Here is a 17,059-nt window from a genome sequence, read left to right on the forward strand (position 1 = left end):
CTCTGACTTATTTCACTTAGCATTATATTCTCTAGCTCCATCTATGTCATTGCAAGTGGCAAGATTTCATTCTTTCTCTATGTATGAATAATATTCCATTGTGTATATATACTACATCTTCTTCATCCAATCGATGGACACTTGGGCTGCTTCCATATCTTGACTATTGCAAATAATGTTGCAATGAACATAGAAGTCATGAATCCCTTTGAATTAGTATTTTTGTATTCTTAAGATAAATATCCAGTAGTGTGACCAGAGGGTAGCAGTAGTGGATCAGAGGGTAGCTCTATTTTTAACTTTTTGAGGAAACTCCATATTCTTTTTCACAGTGATTGCACCAGTTTGCATTACCAACAGTGCATGAGTTCCTTTTTCTCCCCATCTTCGCCAACACCTATTGTTTATGGTATTGTTCAATTTAGCCATTCTGACAGACGTGAGGTGATATTTATTGTAAATTCGATTTGCATTTCACTGACGGTAAATGATGATGAACATCTTTTCATGTGTCTCTTGGGCATCTAGATGTCTTCTTTAGAGAAATGTCTGTTTATGTCTTCTGCTCATTTTTTATTGGGTTATTTGTTTTTTGGTTATTGAGTTTTATAGGTTATTTTTATATTTTGGATACTAACCCTTTATTAGAAATGTCATTTGCAAATATCTTCTCCCATTCCATAGGTTACTTTTTGGTTTTGTTGATTGTCTCCTTTGCTGTGCAGAAACTTTTTATTTTGATGTAGTCCCAAAAGTTTATTTTTGCTTTGTCCCAGGAAACATATCTAGAGAAAGTTGCTAAGGCCAATATCAAAGAGGGTACTGCCTGTGTTCTCCTCTAGGATTTTTATGGTTTCAGGTATCACCTTAGGTCTTTTTTTTTTTTTTTAAGATTTTATTTATTTGAGAGAGAGAGAGAGCGCGCAAATGAGAGAGAGCACCAGTGGGGGGAAGGGTAGAGGGAGAGGGAGAAGCAGACTCCCCACTTTGCAAGGAGCCCAACTCGGGGCTTAATCCCAGGACCCTGGGATCATGACCTGAGCTAAAGGCAGCCGCTTAACTTATAGAGCCATCCAGGTGCCCCTCACATTTAGGTCTTTAATCCATTTTGAATTTATTTTTGTGTATAATTAATTAAGTGGTCCAAGTTCTTTCTTTTGCATGTTGATGTCCAGTTTTCCCAACACCATTTGTTGAAGAGATTGTCCTTTTCCCATTGTATATTCTTTCCTGCTTTGGTGAAGATTAATTGACCATATAGTTTGTGGGTTCATTTCTGGTTTTTCTATTCTAGTCTATTGATCTACGTGTCTATTTTTGTGTCAGTACCACACTCTTTTGATTACACAGCTTTGTTATAAAACCTGAAGTCTAGAATTGTGATGTATCCAGCTTTGTTTTTTCTTTTTCAGTTTGGCTTTGGCTATTCAAGATCTTTTGTGGTTTCATACAAATTTTAGGATTGTTTTAGCTCTCTGAAAACTGCTGTTGGTGTTTTAATAGGGATTGCATTAAATGTGTTGATGGCTTTGGGTAGTATCGACACTTTAACATTTGTTCTTCCAATACATGAGCATGGGATATCTTTCTGTTTCTCTGTGTCATCTTTAATTTCTTTCATCGGTGTTTTATAGTTTTCAGAGTACAGGTTTTTTACCTATTAGATTAGGTTTATTCCTAGGTATCTTTTCTTTTTTAAGATTTTATTTATTTATTCATGAGAGACACAGAGAGAGGCAGAGACACAGGCAGAGAGAGAAGCAGGCTCCATGCAAGGAACCCAATGTGGGACTTGATCCCGGACCTCCAGGATCACACCCTAGGCTGGAGGCAGGCACTCAACTGCTAAGCCACCCAGGGGTCCCACCTAGGTATCTTCTTATTTTTGGTACACTTGTACTTTTCCAAGTTTCTTATGCACATTAATTTTTCAATTAATATTTGCTTTTATTTTTTAAAGATTTATTTATTTATATGAGAGAGAGAAAGAGAGATAGGGGAGGGGTGGAGGGAGAGAGAGAGAGAAATCCAAGCAGACTCCCCCTGAGAACAGAGCCCAACATGGGGCTTGATCCCACAACCTTGAGGTCATGACCTGAGCCAAAATCAAGAATCAGACACTCAACTGACTAAGTCATCCAGGTACCCCAATTAATATTTACTTTTAAAAACAATTTCTATGTTTCCTCTGTATCTTTACTTTTAAACTTTATAATGGATGGATATCAAACTTCTGAATTTATCATTCCTGCATTGTAACATTTTGTTCTCTAATATTCATTGGCATCAATTTATAAATGTAAACACAGAATTAGAACTTTAAGTAATGCAGAATCTATTAGGCTGATATTGAAATGTATTATATAGCCAAAATAAATGTGAATATAATGGAAATAATTTTGAAAAAGTAGCTACAAATTTAGCAAGGTTCATAAGTATCTATTAATATAGAAGTATTACTTAAGGTAAGAAGGTGATTAAGTTATTATTTAAACCTAAAGATATGAGCTTAATACCTGTCATACTTAAGTTTTAGATTTCTGGTTATATTGACTAAGAGTGTTTCAGGTTAGAGTCCTGACCAGTGCCTGTTTCATCATTATAAATTCCCAACCAGCTGAAAAGGAAACTTCCACAATTTGCTCAGGAAGTAAGATAAATTCCTATGGGAAGATAAAATTAAACTCTGGAATATTTAGTATTAATTATAAAAACGCTTTACAACTTCCAGTTATTAAAAAAATAAGTCTTGGGATGTTATGGATTGCCTCGTGACTACAGTTAATAATATTGTATTATATATTTGAAAATTCCTAAGAGAACAAATCTTAAAAGTTCCCATCAGAAGAAAAAGAAATTGTAACCATGTGTGGTGATAAATGTTAACAAGACTTACTGTAGTGATCTTTTCTCAATATATGCATTTTTCTAATCATTATGTTGTACATCTGAAACCAATATAATGTTATATATCAACTATACCTTAATAAAAAAAAGAAAAAGTAAAATAATGAAATAAGTAAAAAACTCAATATTGCTTTTTTTGTGTTAGGTTTAAAAATAATTGCTTTATATTTTGCATTTTACATGCCTGTAATGTTTATGAGACTTGGCATATTAGTGTAACAGGAAATTAAAGTTGTGATTCTAATTTGAAATGTATAATACATAATTGATCTAGATCTGTGATTTTGAATTAAATTTTACTAATCTTATTAAGAAGATCAGCATTATTTTTAAAAACCTTAAGAATCATTGTCTTTAAGTTTACTTGTTGGAATTATAAAAAATAATTATTTTTATAAGGTTTTATATATTAATTAGTAAAGATGAAATTACATTTCAGAAGCAGCCTAAAATTGAAAACAGATAATTTAATTGAATTATAAAATACTTCTTCAAATTTATTATCTTAGATATTTTATATGAAATAAGTGCTATAAGTTGATTACAGAAATAAAAATTTTGCATTAGTGATTTAATAATCAAATATATTTTTAAAGATTTTATTTATTTATTCATGAGAGACAGAGAGGAGAGACAGAGACAGAGACACAAGCAGAGGGAGAAGCAGGCTCCATGCAGGGAGCCTGACGTGGGACTCGATCCCGGGTCTCCAGGATCGCGCCCTGGGCTGAAGGCGGCGCTAAACTACCGAGCCACCCCAGCTGCCCAATAATCAAATATTTTTAAAATCAGTTACTTCTTTGTATTCTTTCTGATATGTTAGATGAGAGAACTGCATATTGGAACTTTCTAATGTACTGAAACCAATATGATAATTTTGAGAATGAATTCAAAATTTCACTTTCATTTCTAAATTTAACCACACAAGTGGAAGACTTGACACAGAAGTTAAAGTGAGGGGTGCCTGGGTGGTTCAGTTAGTTAAGCATCTGACTCTTGATTTTGGCTCAGGTCATGATCTCAATGTCATGAGATAGAGTCCAGCATTGGCTGCATGCTCAGCACAGATCTCAGCTAAATAAATAAATAAAATAGGGCAGCCCGGGTGGCTCGGCGGTTTAGTGCCTCCTTCAGCCCAGGGCGTGATGCTGGAGACTCGGGATCGGTCCCGCGTCGGGCTCCTTGCATGGAGCCTGCTTCTCCCTCTGCCTGTGTCTCTGACTCTTTCTCTCTCCTTTCTGTGTATTCTCGTGAATAAATAAATAAAAATCTTTTAAAAAAATAAATAAATCTTTTTTTTTTTTTGTTAAGAAAACGGTTCCAGTGAAAAAGCTTTGGGCAATGCTTTTATCACTATCCCTTGCCAAACTAAAAGAATGATAAAAGAATTTATAAATATAATATTCAGATTAAGGGATTGAATAGCTTAGTTTTAGGTGTGTACCTGGAATGTTGTGTACATTTTGGTGTAACATTTTCTAGGTATTTTGAAAAGCTAAATCATAGAGTATAATAACCAGACTACTGAGTGTTGTTACATATATTACAAAAGGACTGGGATGAGTGGGATTATCAGATACTTACCCTGGCAATTATCTTATTCATTATGAGTTAAGATAGTTATTATTAGATATTTGAATACTTGCCACACATAAGAAGCCTTCTGTATTAGTGTAGAGGGTAAAAATATGTTCAGGAAAACAAAATACAGGAGACAGATTTTCACAACACAGTGAATAGTAGGAGAAATTCTCTAACTATGGATACAAACAGTAAATTTTAAATGTCTCTGTATATCTAAATTTATGTCATCATTGTTATTATCATTTATAAGTTATGTAAAAAACATTTCCAGAAATGAAATTCTTGAATTCAAAATTCCTTCTATTATATTATCTGATATCTCAATGGATTCAGGCTTTGAAAATATCACATAACTGAAGAAAAGTATGGTATATTCCCTTTGGTCAAAATAATTCAGGTGCGCATGTGCCTTACTCAAGTGTACCTTTGCTTATATATTAGTTTAGCATCTGAGATATATACTCCCCTATTCTGTCTCTATTCTGTCCTTCCCTCTTATTATCTATTTTAGTTCCCAGCTTCTTTGCTTGGTTCTCTGGTCCCCTCTGTGTTCAGGATAAATGAACAAATCTAAACATAAATTTTACCTTACTCCCAACTAATTGTCTAGCTTTTTCCATTTTACTAGACCGTTTGTCTGTCTGCATCTAACTCTTTCCCTATCTATCACTCACTTTCCATTTGATATGTTATCACTCTTCTTTGGCCACATTAGTCAAATAAATAAATAATTCAATTTGTTTACAAAACCAACCCTGTGACAGGACACAACTTTTACATCTTGCTGAAAGGAGTAGGATTCATTTGTTCAGATGTTTCCAGGAATGAATGCATTGCTCAATTCTCCTTAAAATATCTCATTCGTGAATTTATATTTATTGAGAACACTCTATCATCCAGTTACAGTTCTAAATACTGAAGATACAGCAGTGTATGAGACAAAGAAATTCCATTCTATTTGTGAAGATGGCAAAGAAAATCACTCAGTTAATTTTACCTTTTAATGATTTTACTGGAGATCAAAACTATAAAGAGAATGCTTTAGGGAGCTGTTACAGTGTTTCAGGTAAAATAATTTTAGAGACGTAGAAATGGAGAGAATTGGACAGAGTAAGGATATATTTTGGAGTTAGTATACTATGATTCCCTGTAGGATTAGATAGATGGAGGAACTGAGTGAAAGTGAAGAACAAAGGGTGATTCCTATTGATTTGTGTGCGTTTATTATATATGCTATTTTCTAAGATGGTAAAATAGTGATAACTGGAATTGACTTTTGGGAATCAAGAGTACTACCTTGGGATTCCAATGTTCATTGCAGTATTTTCCATAGCAGCCAAGTTAATAACCCAGATACAGAAAGACATATAGTGCATCTCATTCATACATGGAATCTAAAAAGTAACACTCATAGAAGCAGAGAGTAGAAGAGGTTGAGAGACGGGGGAAGTGGGAAGCTGTTGTTGAATGAATTTAAAGTTCTAGTTATGCTAGATGGGTAAGTTCTAGAGATCTGTTGTACAATATAGTGCCTATGGTTAACAACATGACATTGTACACTTCAAAATTCATTAAGGGTATTTTAAAATCATGGAATAATGGATTTTCCATGTTCTGATAACATGCTAAAGAACTTACAACATTAATTGAAAATTCCCCAGCCGTATGTGTCACCCATACAAAGGCATTCATAAGGCAGGAAAACTAAAATTAATTTCCTGTAAGGACTAAAATTAGAAGTTGGACTTTTAATACATGTCCATAAAATTTCATTATAAGTCTTTGTGTTCTCCATTTGAAAAATTACTGGTATATATTTAACCATTCCTATGAAACTGACAAGTTAACGCACCAAAACATTAATAATGGATATCTAATGGTAGTTATAAATGATTTTTTAAATTTTCTAACATATATTTTCAGTATTTTCCAGATACTCTTCAATGATTATCTGCTGCTTCTAAAGTTAAAAAAAATATTTATTTTTACTTTTAAATGGAAATATGAAACACCATACTTGTCTCATTAAGTCTGTATGGTTTTTGGGTAACAGTTCATACAGGTGTACCTTACAAATATTCTAAGTTCCATTCCAGAGTTCCGTGATAAAGTGAATATCTCAGTAAAGAGAATCAAATTAATTCTTTGGCTTCCATGGGCATATAAAAGTTATGTTGACACTGTACTATCATCTATTAAGCAGGCTATTAAGTTTATTAAACAATGTACTATATTTAAAAATCGGTGTATACATCTTAATTAAAAAATACTTTATTGCTAAAAAATACTAACCCTCATCTAAGCTTTTAGTGAAAAAGTTTGAAATATTGTGAGAATTGCCAAAATGTGGCAGAGACATGAAGTGAGCAAATGCAGTTGGAAAATGGTAGATAGATTTGCTTGACAAGAGTTTCCACAAACTTTCAATTTATAAAAACGCAGGATCTGTGACGCACAATAAAGCATAGCACAGCAAAACTAGGTATACCTCTTTGTTAAGAAAAATATGAACACAGTATCATGTGAATGGTGACTTCAACGAGTGTTGAAAAGAGATGTTGACTTCAACGAGTGTTGAAAAGAGATGATCACAATGAGGGGAGAGAAAGTTAGTGAAAGAACTGTCATGGTATATTTGTCTAAAAAAATCACTGTTTGTGACTTGTATTTTTGTTTTTATTCATTTTATAATTCCTTTTTAAAAATATTTATTTCAGTGTTCACTGGCTTCATTCTCTCAAAGTTTACCAATACACAATATTTCTCTTGAGTAACAAGTGGGAATTGCAGGGAATAGTTTTACATAAATTCACTAGAAGAGTTCTGATTACTCCTTTTCACTTCGGGAATATTTTATTAAAAATTATCTCAAATTTTATTTTAATTTCTTTCCTATGGCTGCTTCTGTTGCCTTTCTTTTAATAGTCATCAAATTTCTTCATAAAAGACTATATAAACTACGAAGTCTCTGAATTATGGAGTTGTGTCTTGCTTATATGTTATTTTCAATAAACTTTATTGGCATAATAAGAGTACAAAATTATTCTTGACATTATGGTTAACTATACTGAAGTGAATTTATTAAATAGTAGAATTGTTTTTAAGCATTATGTATCTATTGATACATTTTATATATTCCTTTGTTAGAGTAAATTTATGGAGTAGAAAGAATAAAAATTATTATTTTTTAAGAAAAGATGCTTTGGTTGTTTTTAAAATTTTGACTTGCTTTTTGGTAGACATTGCTTATCTATGATAAATTTATGTATGCATATTTGATATAAGGCCAATAATACAAATTTTGATTTTTGATTCTATTCTTCTGGGGTCATGTGATCCACTTTATACTGAGTACTTTATGGAACAAGATTCAGAAACATACGTTGTGAAAATAGGGACTACCTCTACAATCCTCATTTTGCATATGGCTCTAGTGCCTATCAGAGTATATGTATGGCAGACTGTTAAAGTAAATGTGATTTTAGTCATATGGTTTTCTTAAATGTTCAGACAAGCAGATGAGGTTGATTATTTAACTTTCTTACTATAAAATAAATAGAAACATTTTAGGTATTGAGATAAAATAATAATTTAGTCAAAGGATATAGAATTTTGACTTCTATAATGGAAAAATTATCCTTTACAAGAAATCAAATTACTTCATTTGCTACCATTAGTAATTTCTATTTTTACAAATTCTAGGTAATAGTAAATAAATGTTAAGTTCTTTTGGACACTAAAATGTCAGCCTCCTGGAAGAACTTAAAACATCTTCACAGTTAACAAATGGTTCATGTGCAAGTGATATTAAACTTAATAAACAAAATATTCTTTAAAATAAAAACAAATTTAAAGATTTCATGTATTTGAGAAAGAGCAAGAGAGAGAGAGAGAGAGAGCTCAAGTGGGACAGGGGCAGAATGAAGGGGAGAAAGAGTCTCAAGCAGACTCTGCAATAAGCTCAGAGCCCAATATAGGGCTCGATTCCAGGACCCTAAAATCATGACTGAGTTGAAACCAAGATTCAGCCACTTGACTGTGTCACCCAGGTGCCCCCCTAATATTCTTTTTTAAGACAGATTGTTATTCACTTGAACTAATCTTTGAAGACATTAATCTAACATTAAAATCTAAACCAATAGCTGAGAACTTTTTTAGGGATACTACCGAAGGTGAAATAGTACCTAATGGCATATTTTTATAGTAAATACTATAATTCTAAGACTTTGCTTCTCTAGGAGCTCAAATCAAAAAAATTAGGGTGCATAAGTGAAACCTAATTAAAATGACTGAAGCTATGAAATGACTTGTACAAAAAGAAAAAAATATGAATATTTAATGGGCTTCTGACCCTCTCTCCTAAACTGTATCTTCAATAAGGCCAACAATGACCTCTAATTTATCAAATCTATTTTTTTTACATTAAGCAGGATCAGACCTGAGCATGTGATACACTTACCGTATTTCCAAATTCAGAGAAGCTAGAGAAATTATATGTAATTGCATTACTTTTATACACTTAAAGCAGTCTCTAGAGAGTGCTTAGTGGTACTGTGATGCCATGTGTAACAAGTAGATAATTTCCTCAATGGGTTTACTAGAATCCGAAGAGAAAGATTCACAAAGCACTATGGTAATACTAGGTAAAATTTCATACCACTTATAGTTTACCTGAGTAGTACATCCAAATACTTCTGCTTTTCCTTGAACCACTCAAGGCCTCTGGTCACAAGATGCTCTTGATCATAATAAGGACTTTGTTAGAAGCAAATGGCTGGAAAAAAAAGAAAAAAGAAATAAAAAGAAAACACTACTATAATGGATGAAAAAAGAAACTCTAAGATCTTATATTAGTGGTACCACTTTATATGTCTATGATTATACTAAAATTTTTTGTTTCATTGTTATATGTTACTTAACAAAATATATGGTACAAAATAGGTGTTCTAAATATATTAATTCCTTCAGTTGCCTTCACTTGGTCAAGATTCCCTAGAGAATAGAACTTTGGGCGTGAGTTAAGAGTTGAATTTTTACTTGGAAGGTCTGATCCCAATACAGTAGAGAGTGAGGGACAAAATAAATTAAGGAAGGAAGGGAAGCAATTAAGGTGATAGGTTATCATACTGACCACTGTCCTTTTTGTTTTTATTTATTTATTTATTTATTATTATTAATAATAATTATTATTACTTTTTGAGAGAGACAGAGAAATAGCAAGCAGCGGGGAAGTGAGGGGAAGAGAGTATCAAGCAGGCTCCACTTGCAGTGCAGAGCCTGACATGGGGCCTGATCTCATAACCCTGAGATCATGACCTGACCCAAAATCAACAGTCGGATGTTTAACCAACTGAGCCACCCAGGTGCCTCTGTTCTCCCTTTCTTTTTAAATATATAAAATAATATCCTCTTCATCATGACATTTATATTTTCAAGAAAAACAATAAAGTGTTAAGCCTAAAGATATAACATCAGTATTTTTCATTCTTCTACTACTGTTAAGTAGAGAAAGTATTCCTAAATGACCAATAAAAAGCAAAGGTAAAGGGTACTTGAAGAAAAGGGCCATAAAATTTGCAGTCAGCACATATGAGTTCTGACCAGTGTTGCCATTTAATTGATTATTGATTTCAGCCTTAGAAAAATAAAATCTGAAATGTCTATTTCACATGATTATCATGAGGCTCAAATAAGCATTTATAGTTGATTTGAAAAGTAAGAGATATCATCCAAATATAACAATTGCAATGTTTTAAGACAAAATAATTGATATTTTTAAAAGCTTATCATCTACCAGTGTCTTCATATACATTACTTCATTTAATCTATTCAAGAATCCTCAAAATAATTACCTAATTAAAAATAGTCATACTGAAATAAATTACACTTACACACTTCCTGGAGATTTTATCACAGAAAGTAAAAATTTACATCAATCTTGAGTTCATTTACATCAATTTCCATAACTTTAATGGCACATTTTAGATTCTCCTAGTCACTATTGCTCCATTTCTCACTGATATGAAGTACATTTTACAAAACTAAATAATTTTCTAGTCTTCTTATACTTTTCATCATTATAACCATTTATTTCATTAAGTTAGATAGTAATAAGAGATTTAGCTGAGAACTCCTTATTAAAGCTCAGCTAATTGATATTTCTAGGAGGTAGGTACTAGAACCTTTGAAAAAACTATTTTTTCTATTCCTTATTAAATACAATTGAAATGATTATTCTTCAATTGACAAAATCTTTTGCCTCACAGTCCTTTCTATCCTGCAGTCCATAATTAACTTACTACTTCTGGCATGACAAAGTCAGGAAAGTAAGTATGCATCAGCATGCATGCATTTGTGCATGTGTGTGCTCATGTGTGCACTGCTCACTTCTATGGTATAGTTCAAAAGGTGGTAGTGCCATTTGTTTTTCAAACCATAAATCCAATGCCAAAAGTTCTTAAGTCATTTTACTTGTTTTTATAACATATCACCCAAGGAAAACAATATTTCAACCAGAAAGAGAAGAAATATTTCATTTGTGATTTCATTTATGCTAAACTTAGAAGTATTATCTTAGAATAACTTCTACAAAGTTAATTCTGTGCTCTATTGATGAGAACTTTCAAAATGGAATGGATTTGGTTTATATTTAAAGATGATTATACAAATGACTGAGCCAATAACATTGATTTAATGAAGTATACTTTTAAGAGCTTATTTCTTTGAATTCATTCCCAAAGACTCTGTGAAATCACCACATCAGCACTCCATTTTAAAAGGGGTTTAGAATGTGGCAAGGCTTACATATAACAGAGCTTGAAATAAACCAATCCTTCCGAGCTAGAGGGTGACCACTGTGGGATGAAGCTGTAAGCCAAGGCATAGTCAAACATCAAAGCCCAAATGAACAATCTCATTCTAGGCACACATTAAGTCTAAGGGCAAAAAATTCCAGGGATTAGAATATGGTGGTCTGGACAAGATCTGTTTGTTTTCAGTATAATCAATGTTCAAGTTTAAATAATTCCTCAAAGTGTTAGCTCAATGCAAAAAAAGGAGAGGTCAGACTTGTAAGGTGGCTGTTGGAATGAGTCAGGAAAGAAGGTACTAGCTTTAATTGATGGACTCCACTTCTAGACTTTTCTAGACACTCAGGATGTAGAGAAAGTTTGGATACCTAAGACACATAGTTAGAAATAGAATGAGTGGAAATTTGACTTCTATTATCCCTTAGGGCAAAAGTATATGACATTTTGTATCTTTGATGGACAGTAGTGTTTGTGTAAGGATTTATACAATGTCCAGAAACCAAGAGATCAGTGGCCATCTAGATGCACATACTTTGAGATAGATGAAAACTATTCCTAAATTCTCCTGACCAGTAGAATGATATGATGGTGTAAAGAAAACAGAAAAAGGATCAGTCAGCCTTTGGAATCATTGCATAATAATTCATAACAATTTCATATGAGGCCTAACCTGTTTTCTGTGACTCATATCCATCCCACCCAAACCTTGGCTTGAAGGTTTTCATGCAAAATTTCAATGATTTTTCAGAATATTTGGACAGAGAGAAGAAAAATGAGACTGAAGTTTTTTCTTTTCCATGTACAGACTACATTGTCAGTTAATAGTAAATTTTACCAGTGAAATTAGGAAATAAGAAGTGGCATTCTCAAAGACTTTTTAAGGTATGCATTATAAGAAAGGGTGTTCTAGGCAGCTAAAGACAGTTATAGTGTAATTGGACAGACAGTGTAACAAAGGGCAAAATACAATCAATGTTCTCCTAAATGAAAGTAAGTTCAAACTTACATGTTATACACACTCTGAGAATCAATCAGCATTTCAGTATTACTCTGACTAGTAGACTTCAAAATTATATATTTATGAGAATCAATTAGGAGTGTTTTTAAAATGCAGAGATTCCAGAGAGTCATCTCACAGAGCTTGTGATTAATTAGTTTTATGCTGATATCCATTAAGTCTACATTTATGTTGTTTTTCTCATGACTAGCAAAGTTTTGGACTCATAGCTATAGTCCACTGAGGTTTCAGGGATATTTTAGTTAAAAAAAAGTAGCCATGCAAAATTTTAAATAAAAACATCATTGAAAACCATTAGAGCTTGTTGCTTACTAAGTTCAGTATTAGTATCTATTTTTCTATTCAATAGAGGATCTGTTTTCAGGTTTAACCTGAAATAAGAGGTGAGAGATGCTTTCTGAAAGAACACTCCAAAAGAACAATCTCCTCAGCACACTTCTTACCCATATAAGTTCACACAAACACACTTACATACCACTAACTACTTCACCTTGATGTGGAGAAAATATAGAATGTAGATGCAAGATGGCCAGGAGAAATGGAAAGACAGAGACAGAGAGAGAGAGGGACACACACAAACAAGCACAAAGGCACACCAAAGGAGGGAGTCAAATGGAGGGAGAAGGGAAGAGTGAGAGAGGGATGGAGACACACACACACACACACACACACACAGAGTGAGAGAGAGAGAGAGAGAGAGAATTATTCCCAAAATAACAAATTATCCATCCCACCCAAACTTTGAAAATTAAGCAAGTCTCCAGGTACATGAATTGATACACATTGTGTCTAGAGTGGTTAAATAATCCAGTAAAAAAGATGGAGAAATTGTGCTAATAGAATGAGGGTCAAATCAGGGTAAACCAGAGTTGTAGTGGATGTGGTAAATTATTTACAGCACTGGAAGTAAAGTCTACATAAGGCCAAAACTCAGAATTTTCCTTTAGCATACTGATTGTAGGTGATCCTCTAATTACCTTATCAAGCTGAATCATAGTTCTCTCCTGAATATTTAGGAATGATAATACTTTATCTACATACTTGCTGTGAGATTTGAAAGAAATAATACATAAGAAACCATTAGAAAGCACCAAAAAAAAAAGAAAACTAGAATAGCATATTTATCACAAAATATAAAGAGTAAAGATTCATAAACAATATATTTTAGTAAGATTCACAAACAAGCCATTTGCAAATTTCAAATTACCATTTTTGGATACCATACCCTAAAAGAGTAAGTCATATAATTTGAAATGATTGCAAATCGATTTCCACATTTTTAGCTAATTTGTTGAAGATGAAAATCACGTTACTGACATCTTTAGTCATTGTGTAGACCAAGTAATTTATTGAAGCTGATGTATTTTTATAAAAATATCCAATTGGTGAGTCAAAATGAATATAAATTGACTGAAGTAAGGCAGTGAGAATTTGGACTACACTTTAAGAGTAAATCTGCATGTATTTTCTCTCTTTTTTTTTTTTTTTTTTGAGGAATTCAATGGTGAGAATTTCTTACTGAGAATATGTAAATCTCTTTTTGACAGAAATACAAACACTGACAGCTTGAGTTTTTAAAAATGAATTATATGGTAAGTTGTTGTATGGATAACCATAATTTATTTAACCAGGTCTTTACTGCATTTAAATTCCTTTATATTTTTTACTGCCATAATGGAATATAATAAAATATTGTTATGCACACACTTTCACGTATATGTAACTTTAACACTTTGATGAAATCCTCGGCATGGAATTGCTGGTTTAAAGAGTACGTGGGTTTTCAATTTTGATAGAAGTTGCAAGTCACCCTCCAAAAAAGTAGGACCAATCTGTAAACCCACTGAGAATAGACAAAAATGCATGTTTCTCTATATGATGGCCAAATTACTTTCATCCTCTGGAACCATGGAAGGACTTGACATTATGCTCCAAAGATTATTAGCCATAAGGTGAGATGGCATTGGATGGGAAAACTGGCTTATAAAAGCAATTCTCAGAATGCATACCAGTGGGAATAAAACCAAATAAAGTTATAGAGATTTAGAAAAACTTCTGATAGACAAGGGATGGTAATGAGAATTGTGTAGTAACCATCACTTAAGATTTAACACATACAAAATGTCACTAATTTGTATTTGTAGCAATCTCTGTATGATACATCTGTCTTACAGTTTTATTTTAAAGAATACAAAGTATTTAAATGAATTTACAGATGGATGTCATCTCTCTCCATTCCCTCCACAATCTTTAAATCCCTTTTGTGAGAGTTCTGCTTGTAGTTTCTTTTAGGGGGTGTGGGGAGAGACAAAAAATGAGGGCATATTTCATTGTGACAAAACAATATTTTTTCAGTTAGCATCATTCATTTTGTGTGTCCTCGATACAAATAAAGGAATGCATACTTGGCTTTAAATGATTCCTTTGGCAGCTTTTATAAGGTTTAGAATGTTGAGTGTGTGTGTGTGTGTGTGTGTGTGTGTGTGTGTGTGTGTGAGAAAGATTGATTAAGGGTTCAGAGTAGTTCTAAAATTCTGCATAAGATAGGGCTTCAGAAACCCTATGATCTGAAATAATAAATACTTACTGGTATAAAATATGAGTGGTTATAGTAATATACTATAAAACTATGATAATTATTCAATGTTAGTTATAGGAAATCAAAATCTAGGGAATGCCTGGGTGGCTCAGTGGTTTAGTGCCTACCTTCGGCCCAGGGCGTGATCCTGGAGACCTAGGATCGAGTCCCACATCGGGCTCCTTGCATGGAGCCTGCTTCTTCCTCTGCCTGTGTCTCTGCCTCTCTCTCTCTCAATCTGTGTCTCTCATGAATAAATAAATAAAATCTTTTTTAAAAAATCAAAATCTAATGATTTATAAAAATGTATTTTATCATTAATCAAAGTTTGCCAGGGTACCTGGGTGGCTCAGTTGGTTAAGTGTCTGAGCCTGACTCTTCGGCTCAGGTCATGATCCCAGGGTCCTGGGATGGAGCCTAGAGTTGGGCTCCCTGCTCAGTGGGAAGTCTGCTTCTCCCTCTTGTTCCCTCTCTTAAATATATAAATAAAATTTTAAAAAATTACAAAGTTTGCCTTAGTTTTTGATTAATTAATCCTCATTTATATTCATATTTTAAAAAGTGAAACGTCTCCCTAAAATGTTATTAGACATAAAATTAGTCAAATTTAATTACATACCTATATTCCTAAAACTTGTAATGACAGCTATCCTTTAAAACAAGTAAAATTTGTAGAATGTTTTCAGAAAAAGAGACTAAAAGGTAATTCTGAGTTGTTGAAATCTAAATAACCCTATTTTTATAAGTCAGTCTCTAAATCTTTTCTACACTGAGAAAGGCTTGCCACTTTATTAATGGCTAATACCTGAGAATAATGTACAAAATTATTTTAGAAATTTCCCTTTTCTAGCTGCCTGATGAGCTGTTAAGACCGTTTTTCTGCAATTGATGTTATAGTCAGTACTTGAAGAAGTCGTTGAAATGTTAGTTTCTAGTTATATATTACTATGGTAGTGCTTTCATTTTATCCACACTTTTATTGGATATATTAAATGTCTGCAGTAGTTCCAGTTCAGTTACCAAAAAATGATGAAGCTTCTCATAATACCTTTTATGGCTTTAAAGATCCTAAAAATGGTAATTCTGGCTTGTCCTTTGATATGGCTGAAACAGTTAAATGGAGTAACTATAACAAGAAGAAATATTTATAATGAATTCTTTTCAAAAGCCTCATTTTTCTTTCACTGATGTCAGATAACAGAAATACAATGTAAAATAAAGGTTCAAAGTTTTGGACTTTAAGAACTCAAGCCAATCATACTGAAAAGACCATTAATGATTCTCATAATTGCATAATATAAATACTCAATCAAGATAAAGCAAGTCACCTTAAGACCTGACTCCTTGAAAGTTGATAACTGTATGATTAAGGTCACTACACTGAACTTGAGGAAGTCATCAAAATGAAGTACATATTCTTTTTTTTTTTTTTTGAAGTACATATTCTCTTAAAAATATCAGAAGTAATCATTTAGTGAATAACCCTCAAAATGTCACTGTTTTGTGATGTGTAAAAGTAGCTTTAACTTAAATTCTGGACTGCTTATAGATAATTAGCCTTTAGCACCAAAAAATTTCTTAAAAATTCAACATGATCATTAAAACCATTTCTCATTATCTATAGGTGATTTTCTAATTTTCTTTAAATAATTTAAACTTTTATAGCTTCATGCAGGTAATTAATTTTCCTTTCATTACTGAAAGGTTCTTGGTTCAGTGATTTCAAAAGATATTATTATAGTGAAAACAACTTCATAATTAAACCAAAATAACTTAGAGTAAGCAAAATCAACAATACATCATTTGGCTGGGCCAACCAGTGTTGGCTTTTCAAGTTAATGAGTTCACCAGGGAGGTGATTCAGTTTGTGTCAAAAGAAAGTTCATGGTATTCACACATGCACAAGTTCAGGGTTCTAAAACAGGATGTGTAATAGAATTTATAAAATATAAATATAAGGTGACTTCCAATGCATGTACTAAGGATATTTTTAATACTATACTTCATGTTTATATTTAAATAAATTGCTGCCTAGGAGAACAAGTTCTTGGAATTTGATATTTGTTTTGAGTTAATGAGTCATATGAAATGCATTCACATAATGTTGTCTATAAAAAATAAAAGAATAGTTGTCTTGACCTAGATTATCTTCCAGCTATGACT

The 17,059-nt window shown here is 32.6% G+C and overlaps 1 long non-coding RNA gene across 1 annotated transcript in view; it reads right to left on the reverse strand.

Annotated features, from left to right (window-relative positions):
* Positions 1 to 17,059, reverse strand: part of LOC111095350 — a 229,881-nt gene that overhangs the window by 200,173 nt on the left and 12,649 nt on the right. The window contains exon 2 of the long non-coding RNA XR_005356776.1: positions 9,163 to 9,265. This is a non-coding gene — a long non-coding RNA (uncharacterized LOC111095350). The remainder of the gene's footprint in view (positions 1 to 9,162; positions 9,266 to 17,059) is intronic.

Source organism: Canis lupus, chromosome 3, assembly GCF_011100685.1.
Source record: "Canis lupus familiaris isolate Mischka breed German Shepherd chromosome 3, alternate assembly UU_Cfam_GSD_1.0, whole genome shotgun sequence".
Taxonomy (NCBI): domain Eukaryota; kingdom Metazoa; phylum Chordata; class Mammalia; order Carnivora; family Canidae; genus Canis; species Canis lupus.